Here is a 21,280-nt window from a genome sequence, read left to right on the forward strand (position 1 = left end):
GCACCACCAGTATTTTAATGCCCTGCCCAGTACAAAAATAAGCAAACTCACCAGAAGCCAGTATTTTTAGCAGAAAGCAGCCTTCACAACACAGGCTGAGCCACGCAGGGCGTTTCCGTGCAAGCTGAACGCTTGCCTTAACCACGTATCTGCCTTAACCACTTATGCGTGGTTAAGGCTGTCAGTAGTCTAGATGTGCAGATGAGGAACAGGGAGGATCAGGAGGGGAAGTTCGGGGACCAGCCTGTTGAGCGGACTAGGGCCAGGTTTGGGGTAGTTTTTTGGGCTCAGGGCAGGAGAGGTTGGGATTGTTTTTTGGCAGGGAGCAGGATTTTAGGGCTCGGGCGGGGGGCTTTGGGTAGTTTGAAAGGCTGGGACTGGGTTTTAGTGCTCAGGTTGGGGGAGTGGTATTTTTCAGGGTTGGGGGGGTCAGTTTTAGGGTTTAGGCGGGGGGCTGGGGTCAGGGTAGTTTTTTGGGCAGGGGCCGAGTGCCAGGGCTCAGTTTGAGGAGTCGGTAGTTTTAAGGGCTGAGGTGGGGTGGATTGCAGGGCTGAGGTATCAAGTCTTAGGGCACAAGGCGGGGCTAGCGTGTACAATTTACCATGCATATCTCTTTCACAATCAATTTGTTGTAAAGGCATGCGTGATAGAGATGCGGTCGTGCTTAATACCACATTGTTTAGGCATGCATGGTTTAGGCATCATCATGTTTAGAATTCCTCGCGGATATGATTTGAGATTACTCATCCTTCCTTCGTCGAAGAAGAATACGACTATTTTTAGGCCTTATCTGTAATTACTTTAAACAGCAAATGTAAATTGAAAGCACTTTCAAATGTGTTCTACAGCTGAGTTAACGATCCCTGACTAATAATTAAAGTAAACAAAGGCAGAAAAGTCATGCTGCAAATGAATACATATGATTTTGTTCAAAGTCCTACCTAGTATCAACTCCGGCCCTTTACAGACTCTTACAACAACAAATGGCCTGTATATTTCTCTTGGAAAGGTGGAAACCCTAATTCGATGCTATAGGCCAAGTAATTGAGGCGCGATATGACTAAATTTTTTATTCAGAGTCGGTTGTTTAATGTCAGTTTTTCACTATTATCAAACACTCAGAGTGTATTAGTTGTGAACAACTGATGTATTAAAAACCATGAACACATCAAAGTTTTTTCAAAATATTTTTATTATATGGTATCGTTTACCATAGTTGTCCTCTTATTTGGATCAGCTTGTACACGTTATTGAAAATAACGAGAAAAGAAGTGACTTTGGATAGTCTGAGTGGATATTAAATATTAATTTAGTCTGAATTATATCTTTCTTTACATTGTTACGTTGGGGAATGCCCTGTTAAATAGTGGTTTCTATCATATATTTTGTTACAGTAATAACTGAAATCACCTGAGACCCAAAATAATGGGGCTCAAAGATCTCCTAATTAGTACTCTTTGTGATTGTACACCTTTTGAACTGCTCCACCTCACTGGCAAACTCCATATTCCTTAATGAAAGTGTGTAATATATATCTAGTATCTGAAAAGTGTCTGCCATTCAGGTTTTTGTGACTGTTACTCCAGTATGTGTTGAAACTATTGTCAATCACCGCTTAAACAGACTATGCCTAGCTTCAATTTTTTAGTTTTTAGTTCTCACCTGAGATGCACTGTCGCTTGTAAGTCTTTTGTTCTTAAGAGCATTGTTTTTAAAAAAGGGCTTAGAGTCAGCCCAATACTTACCATTGGTTGGCTTCAACGTCACTCTCATTTCCTTGCTTCTCATTGGTCAGCTCCTCCCGGTTTTACTTTATCTTCATCTTTTGGTCCAGGGCATGGAGCAAAGACCCAGTACAGCTTCCTGTCTGTGGACAGTGTCCTTCCACTAGCCATGTGCTACTATAGGGTTTTTGGGGGGAATTGCGTTCAAATAACTACAATGTTAGAACTTTATTTACCTGCATGTTTGCATTTAAAGGAAATTCTCCCAGTAATAAAATTAATGTTATACTGAGAAATTAGAATATGCACACATGCATTAATAAGAACGCTTCAGGTTTCAGTAGAGCACATGGGCTTGAACTCAGAGACATGGACACCAATATGCACCTCTGCTGGCATGCCAGGCCACACGGCAAACGTCTCTCTCTGCAAAATTACTTTTATGAATTATAGCAATTAATTTTATTGTTAGAGCGCACACAAATAAAATATATACATTGTAGTCATATAAGAGCCATTCCCCGCTGTCGCGTTTATCATGTTGTCTGCCCTTGTGCTGCATTTGTTTAACTTTTCTTCTTTGACGTGTAAAAGTAACGTTATACTGGGAAATTACAAGTATGCACATGTCCATCAAAAATTCTCCAGCTTGGAGTAGAGCCCTGTGCAACTGAACTCTGAGAACTGGACATGAATATCCACCTCCGCCTTTACCTCATGGCGCTGACACCATGTCCCAGTGTTATATTATCATGAATGTCATGAGGGGTGGCTTGTCCTTGGCCATCCCAGGGACTGCCTGTGCAACCTTTGGGCTGCAGAAGCAATACCAAGAGCAGAATGTAAAGTGATGAGCACTGTTTACTTTCTGCAGCAGCTGCTGGGAGCCGGGATCATTTATTTACCATAACATACATAGGTTCAGTAGAGAACAATCGTAATTACATTTACAAAAATGCAAAACCAGACCTTTTTAAATAACCTATTGCCATGTTGAAGTTTGAGCCTAATCTTCTCTGCTGTATATGTCATGAGTGACACTGGCTTAAAAAGTGACCATAAATCAAAATGTACTTACAATAAGCAATAATTTATGTCAATAGCATTGTTCATATTCAACGTCCGGGGTTTGATTAAAAAAATAGTAGTACAACTGCCTTCTTATTCTTAAATCTATGTCCGAGTATAGTTTTACTACATTTTGGAATTCCGGAACACTGGCTAGGATCAGCTTGAAGAGCTGCACTTGGAGCAAGTTTCCTTGCAAGTTACAAGGGAAAGCACATGGTTTTGAAGTTTGGAATCCATTCCACCTCTACAATGGTCTTCGTGGCAGAACTCCACACAGGGTGAATGGCTTCCCCTACAAATGCACTTTTCGGTGTTGTTTTACGACTTCTATATGTGGGAAGATGTTCACGTCCTCACTTGGCTGAAGTAAACATATGACCCTATCCACACTGGAGAGGGCAATGGTTGGAGATTGTGAATGTCCATAAATATACTAGTTTGTGACTTGCACAAACTTGCCTTGAAACACCCCTGCGGAGAAATCTGCACCTATGGTGAAAATCGCCACACCCATAAGAAGGCCTACGTCTGCTAGGAATCCCTTGTGAATTCCTGGCAGGCATAAGTGAGATAAATTCACTGGAGAACTTACGTTTTAAAAAGAATATCTCTTTGTAAGTAGGCCATGATCAATATAAATCTAAATTCTGGTGAGAATAACTGCTATTGTTTTTTAAATCTTAATTTTGTGTGATTTATTAATACATTTCTCAGTAATGAACACACTACAGGAACAATTAAATCATGACAGTTTATGGTATAAATAATTAAGGTACCCTCGCATTGGTCTGTGTATTATAGCACTGCATCCTCCTCTACTAACAAACACATACATTTTCATGTAAGGGAAAAATAAATTATTAATGCTCCCTTGTCATAACATGTTAGCACCTTAATTAAATGATAGGTGTTATCTAAAATAGACATTTATCAGTGTTGTGTTATATTAATAATAAAATTATAGAAGTTTAGCAATGTCAGTTATGGTGATGTCATCAGGTTTAAGGTCATGTGACATAACTTCCTGCAAATATTCATGGTTAGAGGTCATATGACGACACTTCCTGTGATGTCATTGAGGTCAAAGATTGTGAGATGTCACTTCCGCTACTCTTGGCATTTTGGTGAATTGACGCCCATGTTCATTACTTTTATTAGTCATACCACTTTTATTTCTTCCAACGTTTCTCGTTTTAACCACCGTCACGCATACCTATTTAATATCTGGATATACATGTTTATGGCCGGGCCTGCTAATCACAGGTAAGCAGCTATTCAGAATTGTTATTGAGATATTTTTACTTTGCCACAGCTTCCCCATAGGCACTGGAAATAAGGGTGTCCAGGATGCATCAGTACCCCCAAAATAATTATGCCAGAGTTCAGACGGTGAATGAGCAATACATAGGACTTTATATTTTGTTTTTATCTTTTCATATTTTCTGTGCTTTCAAAGGCAGATGTCAAATGTTAGCCCAGTCTTCTGATAAACCGCTGCTTATTCTTTTAACTCAGAGACTGGTGATTGCTTTTCTTTCTCTTACTGCAAGGTGTGAATATTGTGTAAAGTGAACTTTGTGACAGTCATGCTGGTGTGAAATCCTAATTCTAAAGCGTAATGCAATTAAAGATTTTAATAGGATCAAACGAAATCAAGATACTTGGTGATGAACAAATGACAAATGTTCGCTGAAACCCAATTTTCGCACATCATTGTCTGTGTGCCCTATAGTTTTATTAGTTGGTCTGTGTGTCTGTGCAAATTGTGCGGTCTGTAAATGACAATGTGCTAGAACAGTGCTTTAGTAATATATTTGTGACAGTGTGCTCCTAAACACAAACAACATACTTCCACACCTGCTGCACTCCAGCTAAATGGGTGTGGCTCATTTGAGACATTTGTTCTTTGCTGGCTTTTTCAGGATCTCTAGGAGTTCACTGATGTTACATTGATGGCAGCACCCCCCATTCCGAAAAGATTTCCAGCACCATTGAGTTTCGCTACAGTAAACAATTTCTAAATTGCATAGAAGCCATAATGCTTATTTAAAAGTGTCCTGCTTGTTAACAAGGTCTACAAAAGGCTTGCAGTAAAAACCGCCACATCTGGATAAACTTCCCAATTGTTTCTTCAATGACTACGAAAATACTCTCCACTGTTGATTCTTGTCCCTATCCCAGACTGTAAATAACAGCTGTATTTTCCATTTGGCAGCTGAATGTGACTTTGCCCCCTGCCTGCTCTCAAGGAGCACATGGAAACCAAAGGATTCCCTCCCGCTGTTTATCTCTTTTTCGGAGTGGCTGTGTTCAGCACATTTGTGCCAGGGGCATACTTTAGCTATAAACTGAGGTCGTCCAATTTAGAAGACCCACTCCCCCTCCCTAAGGCAAGCTGGAAAACCCTTTTATAGCTTTGCCAATAACATTCTAACCTCTCCAGCCAAAAGCACCCCAACAAACATTTAAAGCAATCACTTACATCATACTTCTATCACTGCAATGAGTTTAAGAACGCCTTTGCAACAAAAAAAACCCCTGTCATTGGCAAAGCCGATGGGTCTCATTTACGTAACAGGTATTGGCTTTGTCAATGTCTTTTAGCTATGTTCAAGGGCGTATCTTCAGGGGCGGTGTTTGTGGTGTTAAACCCCTCTAATAAATGCATTTTTTAATAAATAGTTGGGTACAGGAGCTTTCAGTCTGGAATGGTAAGGTTTCTGTTGGATTTCACCTGGCATTTTTAGATACTCCGGCAAACAAAACACACACACACTCTCGTCTCTGTTTTGAAGGACTTATAACATGGTTATTTTACAAAATACTGTTTTTTAAGTTCCCCCTCACAATCCGCACTCTTTTCCCTTTCCACTAGGCCTTAAGTTCCCCTCCTGCGCTGCTTCTCAAATAATAATTAACATGATATGCCAGTGTAATTGTTGGAAAATGTAAGCTCACACCCCCCATCCTCATTGACCAAGCTACGCCCCTGGCTATGTTGTACAGCAGCGAAACTGTGCAGCATGACTCAAAGTTAGAAAAAAAAGCTCTGTGACGCAGACAGCGCTGACCATGATGGGCATTGATTTGTTTTCTTAGTATAGGATTATTCTCTGCATGGATGCCCGGTGACGTGGTGAGTGTGAGTTTGAGTGTACAGGTTGAGCAGCATGGAGGCTTGTCCTGCTGGGGCTATCTGTTATAATCTACCTACTTACCTGGAAGTTACTTTGTAACTAAGCTTAAGTAAATTATCTACAGATTATACACCTCAGCTAATGGACCTTGTATTTCAACATTTTTGCGATGATTTGAACACAGAACGTCCATGTTGTGGACTATGTAATGTAAGGATCCTAATAAAGAAACCGAAACAAAGAGACTGGAACTAAGGAACCTGAAATTATCCAGATCATGTGGGACACTGGTGGCCCTGGTCAGCCCCACCAGTGTCCCACATCATCTGGACAACCTGGGGCGTTTGACCTTATTGACATCAATTAAGTTTATGTACTGATACCAACAAGCTCTCTTAACGTTGTACACCTGTTTGTTACAAGGCACAAGGAGTCGCTGAGTTCTGATCCACTTTCTTTTTTTGAACTTGAGTGTGCCAGCTGCATGCATTTAGCAGCGATTATTTTAGAAATTTCAACTGAGTTTATTGCTAAGATTGTGAGCCGGCTGCGACACCAGCTATAATCGAGTGAACTGTTTTACCAGAGGGATTGATCGTGTTGGTGAGTTGAGCTTTGAGGAAACATGCCAAGTTGCGTTACTGTATTACCGTTATGATGGTGAGCCATGTAAATGAACCGCAAGATGTTTATTGTGAGCAGTTCGTGCATCTTGGACTTTTGCTAAGGTCTCGCGTGAAGGTGCCGCGAGAGGACCTGCGGTGTTGACATTAAAGTACGCTATTCAGCTCTGAAAGGTTTGGAGCACATACAAGCCTGGAGCCACCTTACACCTCTCACCCCTGTGTGCCGCCATCTGTGTTTCTAGCCAGAGCAAGATTGTGCTTCACGCGGCTTCGCTCAGCCCGCTGTCTCCCCGGCATCGCTCAGTCCTCTGTCCTCTTCGCTCGCCCAGCCTGTTGAGCCGTATGAAGCGTGTGTCGGGGAGGCCCCTATATGAACTGGAGTTTATGAAATGGAAGCCAGTGGTGTGGATGATTCCCCAAGGACTACTTCGAATTCTCTATCGGTGGTAACATGCTATGTTCTTGCACGCAATAATGCTGAAGAAGACTTGGAGTTACTTTTCATGCCGAGTGTGTTACTACCTTTGTGTTGGTGCCTTACGTGATTTGGGTTTAAGTAGGTTAATTGAATGCAATTTGAATTTCTGCACGTGTGTTGTTGCCGTTCTGCTTTGATGCCATTCTTATTTTACTGACATGCTGAGTAGAATTGAATGCTGGTCTGGTGCTGACGTTGTTGATATGCTGATGAGCTGTATGCGGGTAGTGCATGTTGAGTGGGGTTTCTTTATGTCATGAATTATTTCCTCTCATGTTTGAGTGGTTTCCTGTTGTTTTAGCCTGTGTCTGGCAGTGTGTAAGAGTGCAGAGTCATCCTCTGGCATCGGCATGGTTGTGACCAAATACAGTTGTATGGTGGTGAGTACCTTAGTACAGAGTTGTAGGGTGGTGTGTACCCTTGTGCAGCGTTGTAGGGATGTGAGTACCCTAGTACAGAGTTGTAGGGTGGTGAGTACCCTAGTACAGAGTTGTAAGGTGGTGAGTACCCTAGTGCAGAGTTGTAGGGTTGTGAGTACCCTACTACAGAGTTGTAGGGTTGTGAGTGCTGTGTTGCAGGTTTGTGTATTCATCAAGTGTGTTGCCTTGGATTCTTGTTGAATGAGAGGTATAGTGTGTGTTGTATGCGACTCCACGGTATGCTTGAATCTGTATGTTCCCTAAGGAAAGGGGATGGGTGAGACTTTAATGTGTTTATTGCTTTAGAAAGTATTGATTGCTTAAGGAATTATTGCTTGTTTTAGGGATATTCTATAATTCTTTTCGTGATTTTAATGCGTTTATGTATTGGGAATGTTATTTCAATTATTTGTGAATTTAATGTATTTAATGATTTAGCAATGTATCTTTATCTACTCTTTTATTATTTTTGGGTTAAATGCATGTTTTCGGTTTTTTGCATTATTTCTGTTTATAGTTTCCCTAAGGAAAGGGAGTATGTTGTGACTTCAATGTTGTCATTCCTTTTCCTTAGCAACACCTTCCCTACTGCTAAGCCAGGATGAGTGCTGGAGTACTTGGTGATGAGTGGAATGCTGAATGTTTGGTGAATGCATGGGTGCTTGGTGCTGTGCTGAGTGTCAGTTGGAGTGTGCAGGCTGAGCAGCAGGGAGGCATCTCCTGGTGGGCCTATCTGTTATCTTCTACCTACTTACCTTGTAACTAAGCATAAATAAACCATCTATAGAATATACACCTCTGCTAATGGACTCTTGTATTAAAACAAACACCTTGTCAGCAAACATAAAGCAACAAGAAATTAAAATACACATTTATGCATCAAGGTCTTTCTAATGGTGGCAGGAGATGTAAGCCAAAGACTGAGATTGCTGGACAAAACATAATATAAGCAATAATAAAAAATAAAAAGGTAAATCACCATCCATAAATCGGTTCAAGGACTGCAATCTACTTGAAATATTCTGAAGTTGTCAAAACTGAGTAGGATCATGACAAAGCTGCGATTTCTGAAACTCACAAATACATAAAAGTCATTCAAGGAAAAAACTCACTTGTTTAAATAGCTTACCTCTGAGCTGAAGTTCGCTGTGTTTGCCCCGCATGAAGACAGTGCCAAAGAGGCCATGCAGAGCACGGAGTGCACAGCTGTAGGCAATTTTGTAGCATCTTGAAACCCATTGGCTTGAATTTTGGGAGCTTTTGTTTCTGGCTAGACAGAAGGGGGTAAGTATCAACAGGGGTGGGGCAGACCTGAAAAGCAGCAACTCAGGAGGGTGGGGTGCAGAGCAATCAACAAATGTGGGATGTGGAGGGAGGACGGTGGTAGTGAAACCAACCGATGATATGCAATGGGTGGGCTCTAAACCCACTGCAGGTCTTGCGAGCGACAGCGCATGTGCTGTCTCTGGCAAGCCCTAAAGTATAGGGCTTTGAGGGGGTAGGGAGAGGGCAAACTGTTAGAGGTTATTATGCCCACCAAACATAGTGAAGGGCATAAATTGACCGACAGTGCCCCCAAAACATTCAGGGACTTTAGGGTGAAGGCAGGCGAGTGTTTTAAGTGGGTGTGGGAATGTGTCCTGCCTGAGGGGAAACATCCATTACCACACAGACCTTTACCACACAGTCTTAACCACACAGGTAAGTACCACACAGGTAAGTATGTGCACCTTTACCACACCGTACAGTGCAGGTAAGTATTTTTTTTAAATAACATACTCTTTATTTTATTTAGTGATTTTAGGGTTTAGGGATGTTTGAGGTAAATGGAGGTAAGGGTAAGTTTAGGGATTAGGGGTGGGTATAGGTAAAGGGAGGGAACAGTTAGTTTAGGATTCAGGGATGGGTAGAGTTAAAGGGTGGTAATGGTGATTTTAGGGTTTATAGGTGGGTAGAGGTAAAGAGAGGTAAGGGTGATTATAGGATTCAAGTGGCTAGAAGTAAAGGGACTTAATGGTTATTTTAGGGCTTGGTGGCTAGAGGTAAAGGAAGGTACGAGTGATTTAAGAGTTTAATGATGGATAGAGGTAAAGGGAGGTAAGGGTGACTTAAGGGTTTATGGTGGGTAGAGGTAAAGGGAGGTAGGTGTTATTTTAGCGTTCAGGGTGGGTAAGGGTGAATAAAGGATTTGGAGGTGGGTAGATGTAACAGAAGGTAATGAAGATTTATGGTTTGAGGGGTGGGTAGATGTAAGGGAGATTTTAGGGATTGGGTCGAGGAAAAGGGAGTTAAGGTTGAATTTTGTTTTGGGATGTATAGAGGTAAAGGGAGATAATGGTGAATATATGGTTTGGGGATGGGCAGAAGCAAAGAAGTAAGTGTGATTTTAGGGTTCGGGGATAGGTAAAGGGACTAAAGTGTGATTTTAGGATTCGAGGATAGGTCCAGCTAAAGGGAGGTAAGGGTGACTTTAGGGTTTTGGTGGGTGGAGGTAAAGGGAGGTAAGAGTGATTTCAGGATTCAAGACTGGGTAGCAGTAAAGGGAGGTAAGGATGATTTTAGGATCCGTGGGTGAAGGTAAAGGGTGGTAAGTGTGATTTTGTTTTGGTTCAGGATGGATAGAGGTAAAAGGGAGTAAGAGTGATTTTACAGTTTGAAGTGGGTAGAGTTAACGGAAGGTAATTGTGATTTTAGGGTTCTGGGAGGGTAGAGGTAAAGAAGGTAAGGGTGATTTTAGGGTTTGGTGGTGGGTAGAGTTAAAGAGAGGTAATGGTGGTTTTAGGGTTCAGTGTGGGTGGCGGTAAAGGGAGGTTTAGGGGTGGGTAGAGTGAAAGTGAGGTAACGTTGATGTTAGGGTTTGGGGTGGTAAAGGGAGGTAAGGGTGGTAAAGGGAGGTAAGGGTGAAACACACATTTTGAAAATGCTGCATGTTTGATGAGGAATTAAAGTATCCTTTAAATTATAAAAGAGGTAACCCACAAATACGTAAATGTGGCACAGAAGGAATTGGTAATTCAGAAAAACACATACTGTATAGCAACTGTCTTAAATGAAGAGAGTAGGTTTACAGATTCTTCAATTAAAGTTACAGGTGTCCAAAATGTATGTCTCGGACATTGGTCACATGTGACAGAGTTTCCTTACTGCTAGTTATCTGCAATTAGCTCTTAGAAATACTGGGAAGCACAAGCTTAAACTTTGATGGCTTCAAATTGCCTTGGGAAAAAAAGATAAAGCAAAAAAGGCGGAAAAAAGGGCCACAACCGGAGTGCAAGCAACCAGGAAAAGCCCTAATCAGGAAATCAATCAGTAATTGCTCCTTGCTCCAGGGAATAAAACAAACACATGGAGACAAAGCTAAGTCAATGTGCTCTCACCAATGAAATGGAAGAAAATAAGAGTGACAATGAGGCCAACCAGGGGCAACTAATTAGGGGGCTAAACGCCCCTTTTTAGAGTTTTTAATTTTTAAGAAACAACAGATCTTTGCAAGTTACAGCACATGCGCTGTCCCAAACAAGACCTAAAAATCCATGTAAAGGCTTAGCTTTAGGTCGGTGCTGCACAGCATTGGCAAACATCATTGTCAAAGCCAATAGATCCAAAAGGCGAGATTTATTGCCTTGCCAATGATTGTCCCAAATTACACTCCGGTTTCTCCTGCATCAGACTTTTTGTGGCGCATGTTTAATTTATACTTCAGTACATGGCATCAAGCCTTTTATCTCTTGCACTACTGGTGTGTGTAGGCAGGTTAGTGAATGGAGATGTATTTTATTGTACTGCTATGCTGATTAATATAGGCACCTTCAGTATAACAAGCATTGAAAATGCAATAGGTCTCGCCTATGGTTAAGTTAAAGCCATTTGCTTTGCTAATGGTATTGTATAGCACAGCAAATGGGTTTAACTTAATGAAAGGCGGGGACTATTGCATTTTTAATGCTTGTTTATGTATGGAAAACAGTTAATGGACTATTATCTTCCAGGTAAGCAGGACTGATGTAAATAATAAAACTGGTGTTTGCTATGAATAAATGATAAGTTAATTATCCAAAAATTGTTTGTAAAACTGCTCTGTGTGCATTTTACAGAATAAATTCAATTTCAATTCAATTCAATTCAATAAAAGCTTTATTCGGTATGCTTAGCAAAGCCATAAAAGCATAATACAAATACACAATAAAAATTTGTCAGAATTTACACAATATAGGTATAATACACAAGAGTTTTTTTTCTTTTTTTTTTTTTTTAAAAAGAAACCGACGTTTTCATAAGGACTTGTTAGTTCTGTATTGGAGTGGATGAGTACAAAAGTAGCAAAGCTAATCAAAGTGCAAAATAGCAAAACTTGAATACATAATTCATTTAGAGTTTGAATTAAGCAGATGGTTATTAAGACAAATTATTGAAAAATTAGTTTGAAATGCAACTGACAATCGCAAGTTCAGGATTTATAATTGTAAATTTGTTCGTTGCCTGATGCAAAATGTTTAAAATGTAGCAATGTTAAAAGATATCAGAGGGGAGTCCAACATTTGTAGTGCCAACAATTTCGGGCGACATTCACATAGGGCCATTTATAGCAGAAGAGGTTTCAGCCACCGTTTTCTTGGATCAACATAAAATTTACTGAAAAAAGTGACATGTAGAAGGGATTGTGTGGAGGTGTCATCACACGGGCAACAGGAAAGCTCCTTTGACCAGTCATTGATATTGGGAAAAGTAATAAAACGGTGAAAGTTATTGAGTCTAAATCTGGTGAATAAAAAAACGTCATAAATTGGCAAATTAGAGATTAAATAAGGCTCAATATTGTGTGAGGTTTGAATTTGTAAGGAATGCTGGACGGCAAGTTCATTGGCTTCAGCGGCCAGGCGAAGATCGCCTAGATGTTTTAGGCATTCAGCCTTTAATAGCTTGCGTGGGATCGTTGCCAAGTCCAGAGGATCTGTATAAAAATTTGGATATCCCAGGTCGGTGAAAAATTTCTGTACATAGTGCAGCCAGGGGATTTTATGGTAGTATTCTAATTTTTGACAGTCCTTGATGATTTCTTGAGTAAGAAGCAACTTGTCTGAAGTCCAGATGTGATGCCACAACAAGATTGGTTGCATCCGGATGATGTCAGAAATAAATGGAAAGCCCAATTCTTGGTGACAGGAATAAGTAGATGAAGATTGGGGGACTGCTAGTAGATATCTGAGAAAACTATTTTCGATTTTTTGGATGGGATCCACTTGAGCGTGTCCCCATATACCCGTACCATAGATGGCGGTGGTGATGCACTTTGGGCGGTAAACTTCAAGAATCTCTTTGGGGGATCTCTTTCCGAGTCTCTGAGTGAAAGAGACTAGGGCCATCGTTGCTTTCAGAAACTGAAGTTTTCTCACCTCAATTGCCCTTTTCCATGTCCCTTTTTCGTCAATCACCACTCCTAGATAAGGATAAGTTGCGGAGTAATCCATCTTTGTGTTTGTGATGTAGATGCCATGACCCTTTGGTGGATTATTGCCGGACGACATTAAAAAGGTTTTGGTTGTATTTTAAATCTAGGTCAGACATGAATTTATGATAACGGTTTAGGGAGCGTTGTAGTTCTAGTGGAGTGCGTGCAAGGATTACCGCGTCATCCGCGTATAATAGAGCGGGGATTGGGCGGTTGTTAATCTGTGGTAAATCCTGGCTCCCTTCCAACATGGCTACCTGTAGACCGTTGTTATATATAGTTAAAAGGAAAGGAGCCAGGACGCAGCCTTGTCCGACTCCCCGCTCCACCCTGAAAGATGTGGATAGCTGGCCCCCTATGCCGAACCTAACTCTAGCAGTAGCATTTGAGTAAAGTTCTCTTATATAATTGACTAGGGTCTTGTCCACCCCTATGTCAAGCAAGATGGTCCATAGTTTTGCGTGTGAAACGCAGTCAAACGCTGCAGAGAGGTCGACATAAGCCATGTAAAGTCTTCCTCCCTTAGCAATTACAAATTTGCCTCTTATTAGGACCAGATTTAGGACCTGCTCAATGGTGTCCAGGCCCTCCCTGAAGCCATATTAGGGGTCAGAAATGATGTTGTTTTCCTCCGTCCAACATTGCAGCCGTTCGAGTAAGATTCGACCCACCACCTTACCTAATGAATCTAGCAAAGAGATGGGTCGGTAGCAGGTCGGATTGTTACGGTCTCCCTTTTTGAAAATTGGCACCAAAATGGACTCCGACCAGGAGTCCATCGGTCCAATATCTCTAGTGGCTTCCAGTACTCTATGTAGGAGGGGGGCCCATTGATCGGTGTTGGATTTATATAGGTCCACAGGAACCCCATCCGGTCCAGGAGCCTTCCCTCCCCGGCTAGCTTTGAGAGCCGATTTTATTTCTACCAAAGTAAAGTCTAAGGAGAAAGGATTGGGAGCGTCACTGGCGGGTAGTATGGTCTGTTCGGCGGGACCTGGGGACATCAAGGATGGGTCTGTGAGACTGAACATGTTTGAAAAGTAATTGATCCATTCATTCTCAGTGATAGTAACCTCTATGGTACCTCTCTCTTTTGGGCCTGATAGAAATGAAGAATTTATAACCTCCCAGAAAGATGAGGAGTCCTTTAATTTGCAGCTCTTGTGGAGAGCAATCCAATGCTCTTCTTTTAGTTCTTTCCTACGGTTTTTTAGAATCTGATTATAAGATTTTCTACATTGAGTGACCTCTATTTTATCTCTGGGGACTTTCTTTAAGGCTAGTTTAAGTGCTTTGTACGCCTTTGAGCAAGAGGAATTGAACCAGCTGTCTGTCGTTTTCCTTTTCGTTTTAGGGAAGATCGTCAGAGCCTTGTTTATCTCACTAGTGATGGTTTTAAAATTTGCTAAAATCTCCTGGGGTGATGAGGACTCCGCCAGACAGATTGTAAATGCTGCCGGGTTCCCTTTTATAATCTTTCCAGGATTTTGTCTGGGTCAATGGATGACCATTTTAAAGCGTAGCCGTTTGGTCTATTCATAATGAGATTATCTTGTTGTAGAGGGTTTTTTACGTAATTGATGGGGCCAGTTATTTCCATTGTGATGGAAATAGGGAAATGATCACTGTAGGCACAGTCATGAGTGGTGAAGTTAGTAAGTAGGTTGGCGGCGCAGAGTGCCAAGAGTATGAAGTCTATACAGGTCGAGGCTCCTCTGCCATGGTATGTGGGGGTTAGCTTGACAGTGGGTGTTAGTAGCTCATTAGAAAAGGTCAGTTGGAGCAAAAACATGGTTTCATTCATGAACAAACCTTTTGAAGAATGAGAGAAATGGGTGGAGATGTTTTCTTGGTGATCCATAAAACCACAGGTGAGATTATTTTTCTCACATAGTGAAAGATTAAAATCTCCTCCCCAAATTAGGATTGGGTTTTTCACTTGGGGGAGATTATAGTATTCCAGGAGAAAATGGCGCATTTCTTTCAGTGTGCCTATCAATTGAAGATCTTGCAAATTATTATAGAAGTTTACTTTCAACACTGAAATAAGTTTGTTAAATTTTATGAGTAGAATCTGGTAGTTTGGCTCATTTTTTAATACGCTAATGGTTTGTTCTGGGATTAGGTTGGAAATATAGATCACTAATCCTCCCTTAGCCCGCCCTGAAGTTGAGGGGAGCGCGGGAGAAAGAAAGGTTTTATAACCATTTAAATGAATGGGAGAAGGTGCCCAGGTTTCCTGCAGGCAGAGGATGTCATAGCGCCTTGCAAATGCTAGCCATCCTTCATGATTAATTTTTGAATGAAGGCCTGCGATGTTCCAAAATATTACACTAACTGGGTGGCCGGCAGTGAGTTTTAGTGGTCACTTTAATGGAGTAAGTGGTTGATTAATTGGGACAAGAAAAGAAGAATTCTCAGGAATAAGAATCAATTTTGGGTCTAATTGGATTGCAGTTTGTAAGTTAGTTGAACTTGCTGTAAGATTGGGGGGTGGGTGTGAGATGACTTCTGAATGTGTAAAAGATGGCAGAGGTTGATGAGGGTGTGAGACTGGGAAATTACTCAATGACGAAGACTCAATTTCAGAAGTGGAAATTAGGAGAGGTTGCGTTTTATTAGTTACTGACACAGGTTTTGGGAAGTTAGGAAACTTTGAGAATGTGGATAGTCAGTCTACCTCCTCTATTAGTGACAATGAGTCATACCTGTTTTGCGTAATAACAGAGCCATTTGTTTTTTTAACTGGGTGGGTGAACGGGCGGTAGAAGAAACCGAGTGGGACAGGAAGAATTGCTGTGGGATGGGGCGAAGACTCTTCCTTTTGTGCTAAGAGGGAACGGACGGCTCGTGGGGTATTAAAGTTGATAATGATGCAATCACCCTGGATGGTTTTTTGCGAGGGACCGATCCATCCGACTCTCCGTACCATGATTATTTTATTGGAGTTGAGCACATTGAAGTGTCTATGTTTTGCAAGCCAATCCACTGCTTTGTTTCGCAGGGAGGACCAGGATTCTATCGCTCCTTGAGGTAAGGGGGAAACACCTGTTAGGACAATGATGTAAGGGCAGGCGGCAGGCGGGAGATTTGGACAGTCCAGTTTTGGATGAGAACTTAGGGTGGCGATATTGGAAAAACTTTTTGGCTGGACTTTCTTCTCTTGAACGAGTGTCGAAGCTGGCTTCTTCTCATTCATGGTCCTAACAGGCGAAAGTGTGTTTGAGCATTTGGGAATGTCAGTTTGTGGGGAATTAGTATGTTCCTCAGAGTGACAAGAGGGCTTAGTTAAGAAAATAGTGTGAGTGCCAAGAGTCAATAGGCTGTCAGCTCTTAATGCTTGGGATCTAAGTAGATCGTCGGCTTCTAGAATTTGGTTCATCTTAAGGTCTAAAGACCTAAGTGATTCGTTGAACTTAGTGGAAAGGCTAAGAGCTATTGACTCGAGTTTTTGGTCAAAAATACATATTATGTCTTCTGTTGAATAGTTGACGTGAGTTTGAAAAATAGAGTCGGGAGTGGTTAGATTGGAAGTAGACTGAGCGGTAAGGTAAAGTTGCCTTTGATCTGTTTGGGTGCCTGAAGTGCACATTTTCGGTTTTCCGGTATTTTTACTCTGTTTCTTTGACTTACTACTCTTCTGAATAATCCCTGTGGCTAGATCTAATGAATGCTTGGTTTTCCCCCGAGTTTGTGGGCCCTTCACACTGGGTGGAGCAGGGGGGGTGTGATTGACAGTGGTAACAGGTTGGGATTGTGTAATTTGAGCCACAGATGTAGTAGGGGGACTAAGTGAAGGAGTCTTACTCAAAGAAGAGAGGGTACTTAGCGGAGATTCTCTAGTCGGGGACAAACAAGAATCTATTGAGAGTCTACGTTCTATTAGATGAATCTCTTTGCTTATTAAGGAATCAGCCCGTAGGAGGTATGCGTCCAATGTCCCCGCAGTGCACATACGTTTCTCCATGGATCGGTGCGGGAGTTATACTGGGGTGTAAACATGGAGATATGGCCAAACCTTTTAAAACGGGTATACCGTAATCCAACAAGTACTCACAAGTAGCTGTCTTGGGTGAATCTAGCCGTAGAAAATGTTAACTGCAGAGGAAGCAGAATATAGAGCCGCAGATTACAGAGACGGGGCCCAGCCCAGCCTCTGCCAGCCCACGACGGCCTCAGATGGTCCCGCCCTTGTCCCGGGCTTCTCCCGGCGCGTACCGCGCGCGTCCTCGCGGGACGAGGGACCGGGCTGTGCTTAGTAGCGCCTCCTGGCGCGCTGAGGTTTCTGGGGCGGCAGCGTCACCTGGCTGGGAGCTGTGGGGCTGCTGGATGTGGTTGTCCCGGTCAGGAGGCGGAGCCTAGCCCGGCCGGTGCTGGAGCCTAAAGATATTGCGCTCTTGCGCCTCAGCGGGGCTCGGCACAACTGCTGGCAGGTAAGTGCCCCAAAGAGTGATGTCCCACCGGGGACTCGGCCCCGGGCTGTGCTTAGTAGCACCTCCTGGCGCGCTGAGGTTTCTGGGGCGGCAGCGTCACCTGGCTGGGAGCTGTGGGGCTGCTGGATGTGGTAGTCCCAGTCAGGGGGCGGAGCCTAGCCCGGCCGGCGCTGGAGCCTAAAGATATTGCGCTCTTGCGCCTCAGCGGGGCTCGGCACAACTGCTGGCAGGTAAGTGCCCCAAAGAGTGATGTCCCACCGGGGACTCGGCCCCGGGCTGTGCTTAGTAGCGCCTCCTGGCGCGCTGATGTTTCTGGGGCGGCAGCGTCACCTGGCTGGGAGCTGTGGGGCTGCTGGACGTGGTAGTCCCGGTCAGGGGGGGAGCCTAGCCCGGCCGGCACTGGAGCCTAAAGATATTGCACTCTTGCGCCTCAGCGGGGCTCGGCACAACTGCTGGCAGGTAAGTGCCCCAAAGAGTGATGTCCCCAATTCAATTTATGAACTTACATTACAGTTGTCTAAGAAAAAGAAATTGCAATGTTTCCTTTGTGTATTTGTTTTTCATGTGTTCCTTTGATACACAAGGTCTTAAAATGCAACACTATAAGAGATGGTGCCTAACATCATAGGGTAACACCAGCAGGAGTCGGTATTAGGGAGAAAAAAGAATAACAAAGAAAGAAGTGTGGTTATAGAAAGAGGGAGAGGGGCACGTTTCACATAAGCTGATTAAAATGACTACAACTGCCAATCAAAGACAAATGTAGTTTAAATGTAAATCAGCAACAATTATTTTAATGCTTTCCCATACAATGAGCATGTATTCTGTATAACATTACGTGAAGCCACATAAACCACGCTAAGCCCTTTACAACTGCAAAAACAAACATGGTGCTCAGACGGGGATAGGGAGCCTGGACATGTTCTCCACCCAGGTTGTAATGCAGCCTGGGTGGAGAACATGCTAAGTACAAATGAATGTTTGGCCGGCCCCAAGAGGGCCGACCAAACAATCATGCCCACTTTAGAGAGTACAAACCACTCTTCACCTCCCCTGCTCTGTCAGCAGGAGAGCCCCGCCTGGCAAAGACTCCGTGCCTGCAATAGGAAAAAATAAAATGATAATAACTTTCAGTGATCATTTAATTTTTCCTTTCACTGCTGATAAGCAGTGGTGCGACGCTCCTCCGCCTTAGCCTTAGCGCCTTAGCGGAGGAGCTTCCACTGCCGATACTGACCTCCACACAGCCCCACAGCAACTACAAGTCTGCCCACCTGCTGTGGCCGCCTGTGGAAATATGGATTTTTCTGGTCAGTTATGTCCCCTATCTTGGACCCCAACGGTTCTATGTGCATGTTACAAGTACATGTATGTTCCCTCCAGTTCCAGTTATGAAGACGCAAATACATGTGCGTCCACCGTTAACATGTCCTCTTTCAGATCCGCCATGAATGAGCCGGATATTCCATTCCTAAGTACAAAAGGCCACCGCCTTTATATGGTTCACTTATGCCATTTTACAGTTCAGACGAGTAGGCTCAAACTCAAGTCATCAAGTTTTTCTTGCTTTCTGCCTCTGAAGCTCCAGTCTGAGCCTGCATCTGTGACCATGAACTTTGTCTCATTCCCTGCGCGGCTCACGAAGCCTGACATCAGCTTGCTGCCTGCCAAGAACTGTATTTCACCTTCGAAATTATCTGCTCCGTTCCCTGCCCAATGCATTCCTGTCTAGTAGTTTCAGTAAACATTCTTCCAGCTACCGAGCAAAGGCCCGGTTTCTCTGTCTTTATGCAAGTAATTCATAGCCCTGTTACTATGGAAGATTCCTGCCCTCGCATCTAGTGTAGACACTTAGACGCTTGTACACGCACTAACAGTCAGTATAGTCAGTATAGAATAAGATTCTACTCTAAGAGACCTCTCTTCTGGATAACATAGTTCTTTAAACATAGGATGTTAGATATGATTTGGGATTAGGTTGACTTGACCCTCCAGACTTCTGTCGCCACATGTAGAGCTAAATGTCAAGTCCCCTTCACCCCCTAGTTGCACGTCAATCGCACGTCATACTGCTGCACACGCATCTCTGCCAAGTATTTCTGCTGACATTGCGAAATTATTTCATAGGTCCACCCATATGTGACATCATAACCAATGACGTTTTCCTTGTTACACCCAATTACGCCTCTTTATGCTACGCATGTGAAATGTTATCTTTGCTATCAATTGTTACGCCTCTTGCATCTACTTCCCTGTAATGCCTATTGTATAAAAGTGAATAATTATCAATAATGTATGTACTTCACTTCCTGAACCTCCGTGGTGATGGAACTTGGAGGCCACGATTTCGAAATCGTCCATTGGAATAAAGCCCTTCCCGAACCTCTAATACCACGGATTCTGCCTCTTATTTACTGAGCTATTTTTATTATGTTCTGTATCAAATTAAGTCCCGGTAATTAAATTATTTACCACATGAATGGCGCCCGAACAGGGACACTTTCTCATCTCACGCGCCGGCGGTGCGTTGCAGGCCCGGTCTCCTGCCACAGCTGGACGGACAACAACGCGTACCAGCAGGATTTCCTGTATCTCCCTCCGGTCAAGCGGGGGCGACTGAGGCTGCGATAAACACCCAGACGAGGCGGTGAGAAGTGCGAAGTATCCCGACCAGAGCCTAGCTGAGAGAGCAAGATCCGAGGTATACAGAGGCCCACCAGGTTTCCGATGTCCTGACGTGTCCGAAGTTTTCGAGTCGAGTCGAGTCCAGTCCGGTCCAGTTCAGTTCAGTTCCGTTCCGAGGCCTTCCGTTCCGAGCTACCCGGTGAGTACCATTACTGGGGAGGCGTTCTGGCGTGCACATAAGTTGTGCCGGTCCAGACGGGTTTGGGTACACAAATCCGGTCTGCACTGTTTAGCAGTGTATCTGTACTGTTTAGCAGTATATCTAGTATATCAAGTATATAAATCCAGAATAATTTCCGTTAAATGTCAAGAATTATGTTTTATGATTAAGTTTCCTTAGATCGTTATCATCATTGTTTGCTCATTTAAATGTTAAATGTTAAATGTGTTAATACGTTCTGCATATTGTGGTATGAATGACTGTTCATTATCGTGTTTTATTGTATTAAGTTTTGTCCAAAATCAAGTATCAGATCAGTTCTCAATATGCCGCTCTTTTCGAAATTAAGACAGATCACAACTAGAAAAGGGGTACTCGAAGAAGCTGTTCCTATTCCTCCTAGGGACACTCCAGGGTACTTCATGTATCATAAACATGGCCTAGACGCTATATTATTTCTTGATTTATGGGTAGACTACACTAAGGAATTACCAGAAAGTCAGAGGTGGCCCGCAGCTGGGACCTGGGATGCAGAGTGCATCGTGAAAGTAGAGGAAGAATTATGGAAAAAGAAAGCTAGACAATCACAGAAAGACGCCATTGAGTTATGGCGTAAAGAATCGTATAGACGTACAGAAAAAGCACGTAGACAGGAAGAGAAGAGTAAAGAGAATTCAAATGAAGTCCGAGAAAATCTATTAATTGAAGAAGGTACACGAGTGAAATCAGAACAAGTAGACAGACAAAGACATGCCCTTATGAAGGGTATGTATCCCCTTCTGGCCGAGGGATTACCTAAGGCTACTGCGGGGATACCAAAAGATTTGCCACCCCCATTATTTCCAATAAAGGCACATCCCAAGGGGCATCCTAGAACCGCAGAAGATGTTTTTCTTTCCTCATATTTAGATGACGCAGCTCCCGAGTATGCTAACCCCGCCCCACACAGACCGTCGGCCGGGGAGGTTCAACGCCAAGATCCTGTATCTGTATCCTTACAGCATCAAATACTGACACAAGTTCCGGCAAGCACGTCCGTTTCCACATCTGCTCCTACAGCTACTTCTATAGCTGTGTCCACACCTATAGTTGCTGTAT

General features: G+C 42.9%; 1 protein-coding gene across 3 annotated transcripts in view; it reads left to right on the forward strand.

Moving 5' to 3' along the window:
- Positions 1–21,280, forward strand: part of PAG1 (phosphoprotein membrane anchor with glycosphingolipid microdomains 1) — a 602,401-nt gene that overhangs the window by 528,695 nt on the left and 52,426 nt on the right. The gene's annotated exons all lie outside the window — the stretch shown is intronic.

The sequence above is a fragment of the Triturus cristatus genome, chromosome 5_1, assembly GCF_964204655.1.
Source record: "Triturus cristatus chromosome 5_1, aTriCri1.1, whole genome shotgun sequence".
NCBI classification, from domain to species: Eukaryota; Metazoa; Chordata; class Amphibia; order Caudata; family Salamandridae; genus Triturus; species Triturus cristatus.